The 9,257-nt window shown below is 43.8% G+C and overlaps 1 pseudogene; it reads left to right on the top strand.

The window, feature by feature from the left end:
- Positions 1-3,295: 3,295 nt before the first annotated feature.
- On the top strand, positions 3,296-3,413 carry LOC115552935 (uncharacterized; annotated as a pseudogene).
- Positions 3,414-9,257: the final 5,844 nt, after the last annotated feature.

Here is a 9,257-nt window from a genome sequence, read left to right as displayed (position 1 = left end):
GTTTGGCGTGCAGTTCAACAATATGTGTGCACCCATCTGTTTACACACGCAAACTTAACACGTAATGCCTAATACAGTCAATGGCAATCTATATTAATGGAGGGACATATGCAAATTATGAACACAAGTCGATAACGATAATGTATACAATACTGGTAACAAATTATGTTTGTTAATGTATTGCCGCATATCATTAAATAGACTCACCTTTGTGGCAACAGGACTGCATATCATGGGCTATGTGTTAAGTTCTCTTTCACTCAGTGTTTCTGAAGTTGTAGAAGAAAACGCTATTCCACGTGTGAATTAGGGCTATTATTTAGCCATAAACGGAGCCATTTGAAGTTTGAAATTACTTTTGGTCATCATCATGCATCTGTCTCAATATTTTGTCTCTGTCAAAATATCAACTGGTTCAAATACGCTGGCTCCTAGAGGAGATGGGAGATGGCACCCTCATTGGTTTAATAATAATTGTGTAATTGTGGATGTCTCCGAAACTGATATTGAAACAAAATATTACAAGAAATGCAAAACTTATTTTAAACCCCATTGATCTCATGGTTAATTTATGTATTATTATGTTTTAAATGATATTTATTTATTTATTTTTTGGAAATTCCTCTGTAACACTCAATAGCAAATAACATCCACAGTTTGAGAACCACTGCTCTAGAGAATGGCCCATAGAACAAGACAACATAAACCCCACAGGGTACCAGACAATAACCAATAAAACCAGAATGTACCAAATATATCCAGATAGAACCAATCTAACCATTCAATAACTTTAATTATACCATGGTCTTGGGGAATACTCGATTCTGATTGGCTACAGGGTGTCCATTAATCCCTGAAACATGAGCACCTACTAAGTAGTTCCATTCAAATTGTCCGTTCAGCCGTCAAAACGTGAGCAGGTAAATTGTGATTGTCGGACACTTCTAGGGCCTCCGTGTGGTCCATTAATACCTGATAATGGACACCTCGTCGGGCATTATCCCATGCATATTGTGTTATCCAAAAACTTACTGCACACGTAATTCTCAGGACTCTGTCTGACGTAAACCTCGCACAGCAGTCCGATTTTGAAATATTCCAATGGTGTGAAAGTGAAGGGGGCTGTTAGTAATACTTTGGCATTTCAACAGTGATAATTGTGGTGGTTGTAGGTATTTAGAACTTTGGTGAAAAGTGAATTGTTGTTATTGATTACTTTCCCCTAATCTGTCAACATTGAGCAGGGAGTCTGACCTTTCATTTGTTTTCCTTGGACAATAACACAATGGCTGATGTCAAAAGTGGGACAAAAGAATCTCGGGGCACGTTGTTGCTGGGAAGAATGTTATATGGAACAGGTTGGCTGAGACTAATTGTGTGTGACACATACTAATGGCCGCTCATTTTAGTCAGTGTTGTTCTGTGTTCAGCTGGACTAAGAGCTGTGAGATGAAGTGGATTCTGTTGGACAAGAGGAAGTCATTAAGCTGTTTGGTGAGCGCCACAGCCAGACTCTCTGTCGAGCCTGAGCCAAAATGGCTGCTTCTCTAATTACTCCCTCCCTTTTCTCCCCAACCCACTTTGTAATGAACCCCCAGAGAGAGAGGGGTTTATGTGTATCAATCTGCACGTTTGTACACTTACAACTGCTGGACTGCTCGTATGAATGTGTAGAAAGGACATTAAGATGTGAATCTAAAAAACATTGTTAGTTGAGACATGAGTTAGTTACACCATGGTGTTAAACAGAATTCTCCTAGAGATGTTTCAACGGCGCAGAACCCTGCAGAGCCAAACCAGCATGTATGTACAAATATTTAAATATGTTTCCTGGATAATTTCTCGAACTCCTTGCGTATTTCACTCTCTCAGCCTTGTAAAGGCGATAAACAAACAGGAACCGTATTGAGGTGAAAGAATTGGTGATTAATCCTCGGGTGGTCGAACCCGTCTTTATCTCCCTCCAAGGAAGCTCAGAGGAGGTGGGTGAGTTTCCATCTGTTACCTCCTCTACCCTTCAGAGATCATAGGACCTCATTTAGGACTTAAAGACTAATAGTGCTGGAAGCAAAGTATGAGTGGTTAGGTTAAGGTGATATTCAGAATACGATAGAGAAGGAGTTAAGGTAAGGCAAAGCTGGATGGAGTAATATAGGTAGCATAAGGTAGATAAGGTAAGCTAAAGTGAGGTAAGATTGGAAATTAGATTACGGTTATATAATGTAAAATATATAATTTCAGTTAATGAGAAATGTCTAAATGTCCCGGTTCCTCCTAACGTTCTCATTATGAGAAAGGACATCTCTGTGTTGTTCCCCCACATGTTTGAACAAATAGTAGCTTTCAGATCACTTGAAGCATTTCGATGGCGAAGGGCTGACTTGGATGAACTTTCTAAATCTATCTTTGGCCCAGGACCTACTTTCTCAAAGTAAAAGCTATCCCAAAAGGAAAGCTTTTGCTCCTTGGTTGACCTTGTCATTCACAGGTATCACATACAACCCGATGCAACATGATTTCGTCAGATTGATTCTAGATTTCTTTGATAGATGCGGGACTGAGGAACATTGATGTACACGATGTAAGCACAGTTCACGTTGCAAACGAGTTCTGTGTAAAGTGTCCTTTACACAAACGTAGATGAAGATGTGTCACCTTAATACTGCACTTCAGTCATTTACTAATCTAAAGATAAATGATTCAGCCAGCTTTTACTCCAAACAACAACGGCTCCAAACCATGCTAACCCTAACCCTAACCCTCGTTACCATAGCAACGTTAATTGTGGCAGCTGATCTGCCGTATATCGTTTAGTTTTTGCAGTAAACTAGGTTCCGTTGGCTAGGAAATATACAGATATTCCAAGGTGCCTTTTGAAGGCCACCACCAGTTAACACAGTTTAGTTGTAATTAATAAGTTACTTTTGTAATCAATATGACAAGTTTATTTATTTTTTTATCCCTGTCTAGGGGCTAGTTTCATTACTCCGAGAGATGCGCACGGACAGACTTGGTAAAGACACATCCCATAACCTATTTGCAAAACACCAAGCTCATTGATTTAACGAGGCAGGTTTATTTGAAACAATTCATTAATTGATGATGTGTGAGAGGTCCTTCCTCATCCTAAGTGTGTATTGACTAGTGCAAGCTTCCTATTTATGTCTGGTGTAACCCTGCTGTCCACAAGCACCCTCTCCCCATATGAATAAGGAGAATTGTTGCCACGCCCCAGTTGTGGGGGGGTAATTTTTATGAAATAGGGCATTTAAATATTCTACAATGATCAATTAGGAATTGCGGCCATACCATCCTCAACCCGCCCGATCTCGTCTGATCTCGGAAACTAAGCAGGGTCGGGCCTGGTTGGTATTGGATGGGAGACCGCCTGGGAATACCAGGTGCTGTAAGTGGTGTCGGGTGGTGGCCAATAGGTGGCACTCTTCTCTCTGGCCCCTTCACTCATCAATCCCGATGCCCCGGTGCAGTGACGGGGACACTGTGCTGTGGAAGGCCCTGAAGCCCCAGTGCAGTGACGGGGACACTGTGCTGTAGAAGGCGCCGTCCTTCGGAGGAGACGTAAAACCGAGGTCCTGACTCACTGAGGTCATAAAAGATCCCAGGACACTTATCGCAAAAGAGTAGGGGTTACCCCGGTGTCCTGGCCCGACCAGGCTCATTCAGTCTGGCCCCCTAATAATCCTCCTGTACAATTGGCTGACTCATTAATTCCCTGACTCTCCACCTCAAGCTGGTGCGTGGTGAGCGTTCTGGCGAAGATTGGCTGCCGTGCATCACCCAAGTGGCTGCTACACACTGTTGGTGGTTAGTGAGGTCCCCCCCTTCACTGTAAGCGTCTTTGGGTCATTGAAAAGCGCTAAATTAATATAATGAATTGTTATTATTATTAGGAGGATGAAGCCCTAAAGGAAGGGATGCAATTATTAGGTGACTTCTGAGTTAAGGACAGTAAAGTAAGCTATAGACCTGGGGTCAAGACCTAGAGACTCAACAGTAAGATTCTGGGCAGCGGGTGGTAGAGAAGTGAATTCAGTGATAGCCTACAATTTCAAATAAAATAAAAAAAGCTAGGCCTGTATCAAGAAACATGCACCCACTGCAGCAACAACACAAGATGCTGCCCCCTGTCAAAAGGAGGATGGAAATATACAGCCTAGGTACTGCTAAGAGAATGACGGAGAATAGTTTCTCACAGAGAATAGTGTAGACAAGGCAAATTTCTCACCAAATTCATTGTTTGAATTATCTTTTTTCCATCCGTATATTGTATTGCAAATGCCTATGTAATGCAGGATCGATATCAACTAATTGCATTTTTTGCTGAGAATGTGTCCGACATCTTGTTTTGCAGATCACGTGACGTGGAAACCCATTGAGGCCCATTGAAAAGAGTAGGTCAAAAAAGGTAGGCATGTCCCATTTTTAGAGCCGTTATTGTCAAACCACTACGTTTCCTGCTATGGACCAATGTAGTTATGATACATTTTGGGACATGATTAGTTTCCGTTTTTTGTTTTTGAAGTCTGTTGCAAAAATCAGAAAAAACGTATTATTGCTTTGACGCATACATAACTAGAGGGTGCGCTAACCCCACCCCCCCCCCCCCCCCTGCCCCCCAAGAAGTTGTCAGGCCCTCAAACAGCCCCCCTGCTGCGAGGGCTTGGCGTCCGTCACAGCAGGCGACGATTGTCATAAAGTTAGATGACAAAGCCCACCCATTTAGAGGGAAGATATGATTGGTCATTGGAAATTAGTCTCATTGAAATACTATTACTCAAACCTCTGTGAAATTATGCCGGGAGCACCAATCACAGAGATGCATAGCATTTCCCTTTCCAACAACTGCAGGAACTCCAACAACATTCTGACAAAGGGATCTCTTTCATTTAACCCTTCGTAATCAAACACAAATTTAATAGGCAGGTTTGAAGGGTTTATTTCCTCAAACACTTTTGTTTGGATGTTGATTGCCAAATTATGAATTCATAAAATACAATTTGAATGCCTAGAATGTTTCAGGCACCTAGAGGGCCCTGACCGTTCCCCTGTGCCAAAAACATAAATGTAAGTACCAACGTAACGACCCTTTGAATAGCAATGGCACGTCGCTTCTCACGCAGAAATACAATTTAACTTTTAGTGTGCTATGTAATGGGAACTTGTTGTTGTGATTCAAAAGTTCACAACATCACTCCCAAACTTTAAGGTGTCTTTAAGGACTGAAGTTTGGCTGTTGGCTTTCAGAGGGCATTCCTCAGAGCCTGAGACGCAGTTTACAAGGAATGTAGGAGTAAACAAACACACTCGCATATAGGAACACATACATGAGAGAGAGAGAGAGAGAGGGAGAGGGGGAGAGGGGGAGAGGGAGAGGGAGAATTTTGTGGAGTTACCGGGTTTCTCTGGGTAGGGGATATGGGGGAGTATTTGATGAATTGCCTTTGTTATTTTGAGAATGCTGCAGAGCCTTAAAAATCCAGCAAATTGTTATATTCCTCCTTCACTGATTCCTACTCCTCCACCCATTCATTCCTTCTGCTCTACTCCTTGCCGAAGGCATGCTGTTGCGTTCTCTGTATCAACAGATAATTACACATCTTCGCTTAATGGAGACTGCGAGCGAGATACACGCTGGATTCATTCATATCAAAGTCTTCCTGTTGACACTGCTGCATTGGAACCAGAAGAGCAAAAGCTGTGCTTTTAATTGTTGAAACAAACAACTCGCTACAGCAGAAGCTGTGCATTAAGCTGCTCTCTCTCCTTTTAAATGTTAAGCAACACAATATTTGAGTTTTGAAGCTCACTTGGAAAACCGTTTTTAGATTAAAGCAAACTAGTTCTGTCGTACGTTACTGATGGGTGGTGAGGTGGAGGTAGACCCGAGGTCATAGGAGAGATCTTTAGAAACCTTGAGCCAGGCACAACTGCTAGTGTTTAGGAGTGTGCTAGTAGTGATGCTAGTCATTCTGTACTAGTGGTGATGCTAGTGTGTAGGGATGTACTAGTAGTGGTGCTAGCAGTGCTAGTCTGTACTAGTAGTGATGTTTGAGTGTACTTGAGTGGTGCTTGTGTGTAAAAATGTGCTGGAAGTAATTCTAGTGTTAAGGGTTGTACTAGTAGAGGTACTTGTTTTTTAAGGATGAACTCCTTAATAGTGATGCTAGTGTGAAGGGAATGAAGGCAAATAGAGCATGTCACTCTGTCTTCACAGCGTTGAATCATAGAAAGTTACACATGATGGGAGTTGAGGGGTGTGTGTGTGTGTGTGTGTGTGTGTGTGTGTGTGTGTGTGTGTGTGTGTGTGTGTGTGTGTGTGTGTGTGTGTGTGTGTGTGTGTGTGTGTGTGTGTGTGTGTGTGTGTGTGTGTTCCAGGTAATGGATGTTCCAGATGCTTGCTCTAGCACCTTATAAAGCCATCTGGGGCGTGTGTGTGTGTGTGTCTCTGTTTGTGTGTGAGCGTGTGTGTGTGTGTCTGTTTGTGTGTGGACCAATCAGGACAGAGCTGACGGGCGGATGCTTGCACTAGGGAACACTAATGGAAAACTCCTCATGTGTTAAAAAGCAACACACGCACGCACGCGCACACACACACACACACACGCGCAAAGTTTGTCACCGTGTAGCCGTGACGGGTACCAGCTGGACAGAGCCTCTGTCGCTTGAAACGTAACACTCACACAGATACGTACAAACACACATACATAAGGAAACTGTGTGTGTGTGTGTGTGTGTGTGTGTGTGTGTGTGTGTGTGTGTGTGTGTGTGTGTGTGTGTGTGTGTGTGTGTGTGTGTGTGTGTGTGTGTGTGTGTGTGTGTTCCTCTCCTGACAGGTGCTTGGAGGAGTGTGATGAGAAACACTGTCCTCCAGCACCCATGGGTATGCGGCAGTCTGTGATGGATGGGAGGGACACCGGTCGTGGGTGCGAAGCCCAGCGAGGCTCTCCAAGCTGGGCATCATGATGGAGAGCTGGTGGTGGTGGTGGTGGTTCTGGTGGTGTTGCCGCACTGGAGGACAAAAGAGGAGTTTTAGATTCCTTAATAAAACATAAAAAAATGCATTTACTTTCCAGCTGGTCAGCAGTTTTCCTCTGAAGCTGGCACACACATTCCAGCCATTAAATTATATTGATCGCACCACTGGAGAGAACTCAATCACTTCCCGTGCAGAAACCAAGGCCTGAAAAATGTTAAATCATGTTATACCCCTCCCTCTTCAGTCCATCCTATGTTGGGGGCTTGTTATTCTCATGAGTATCCTAATCCCAGTTTAAGTTTCTGAGTTAGTTCCCCATGTAAGTCTTCCTTTGTAGGTGTAACCGGCCTGGCCTCAGTACCGTTTACCTGAGTTGATCTAATGTGGGAAGCAGACGATGGGAGATGCTGCCTTTGGCAATGGACATTATTGCTGTCTGTCGAGTGTTTTAGACAAAAAGAAAACAGTGTTGGTCATCGGCCATCAACGACGGTAAGTAGATTGTCATAACACATAACACCGGCTGAGAGTGTCAGCCACTATGTTCTTGACCCATGCAATGTGCTTCAGATTGAAGGTGTATGGAGCAGGCTTGGCGATCCAGCACTGCTCGCAGGCATCGAATTTGGGCTTCTTCATTATATATGTGAGTGGATTGTTGTCGGTCCATACTTTGAACGAGCTGCCTTTTAGTCAATGGCTGAACCTTTCACGCACACTCCAATTCAACGCCAAAATCTCAAGCCTGTGAGCCAAATACCTTATACATATAGTTAGAAGGTCTTGCTTGCAAAAGCAATGTGTCGTGCCTTACTTTCACCAATTGTCATCTGTGACAATACTGCACCGAGCCCATCCAAAGAAGCATCGATTGACAGGATCAGTGTGTGTGAGTTATCAGTGTGAGCAAGAACCACTAAGTTCAGTAGACTCTCGGACTGACAAGGGCTTCGTCACATGCTGGAGTCAAGTCATCAGATCTAAGTTTTCTGTATCTTAACGCTCACTTTTCCTTTTCTCTTCTGTCCAGCAGTGAGAGCAAAGAGTGGTTTAGCATAGAATATCGTCCCCAAAAAGGATTGATCCTCCGCACTGAGGACATGGAAGACATCCATCATCTTCCATGAGATCAGTTTTGGACATTTTGGATATGACTTTGACCTTTGCCAGATTCACAGATATTTTTAACACCAATGAAGAAGCATAGTCACTCACGACTTCCGTATTATCCCTTGTTCCTCCATCTCTGTCAGAGTTTGTCGCAGTGTCTGATACTGGGCAGGTGGAACTCTCTGATAAGGGCGACGGAGCAGACGACAAAACCCTTTGACTCGCCACAGTCCAATGCATGCTTTGAGAAAACATCATTATAGTGTTCAATCAACTGCACTAACTTTTCTCTCCCCTTGTGGTCAGTGTGAGAAGATCTTAGGTCAAGGTCGCTGAGGCCAACAACTTGCAGCCACTCTTCAAGGTCTGAAGGGTTGATGGGTGTGGCATGTTCCTCAGGAGAGGTGTTCTCAACCTCACAAACGCCATGGAAGATCTCAAAATCCTCTACAGCCAAGCAGGGGGATACAACCAGTTGACAGTTACTTTTTAGCGGAATGGGTTTATCAGACAGATTGGTGACCTTCATGGTGACCCACCTGTCACCCCTCATCAGCGTCACCACACGGCCAACTGTTGTGTCTGGCGGCATTGATTTAGATGAGGTGGGTTCAACAATGACTGCACTTCCTGGTGACATGGGTACATCCTTAGGAAGCCCACCCCATACAAGTTGTTCTTGTCTAGCCAGAAGAGTGACAGCCTGCCAGAGCTTGGCTGTGCCGATTTTGTTTGGTAGCTCCCCACTCATCCAACAGGATGTGTTCGCCAAAAACTGCCCACACTCCGGAGAGGAAGAGAAACCGTCATTAGCGACTAGCCGCCAATAATCATCGCTGCTTTTCAACTGGTGGATAAGAAACATAATCACATTTGTGCCAATGATTATGGCATCCCGTTGGCCTGGCAACACTAAGGACTGGAACCATAGAACTCTCCCCATACACTTTCAGTTCAACCTCATAAACCACTTCTTCACCCATTTGTTTTGGTGCTGACAACATGCTTTCATCGAGCATGGAACCTGAATCGAGCAATCCTCTGGGGGGATGCCATAGAAGTCGGCAAGAGACATACTTGAACATGTTATTTCAACGAAAATTTGTTAAAAAATAACCATTATCAATTTTGGGTTCTCATGGGGCTTCAG

This window comes from Gadus morhua, chromosome 10, assembly GCF_902167405.1.
Source record: "Gadus morhua chromosome 10, gadMor3.0, whole genome shotgun sequence".
Taxonomy (NCBI): Eukaryota; Metazoa; Chordata; class Actinopteri; order Gadiformes; family Gadidae; genus Gadus; species Gadus morhua.
Note: the sequence above shows the minus strand (reverse complement) of the source record. Positions and strands in the feature narration are given on the sequence as shown.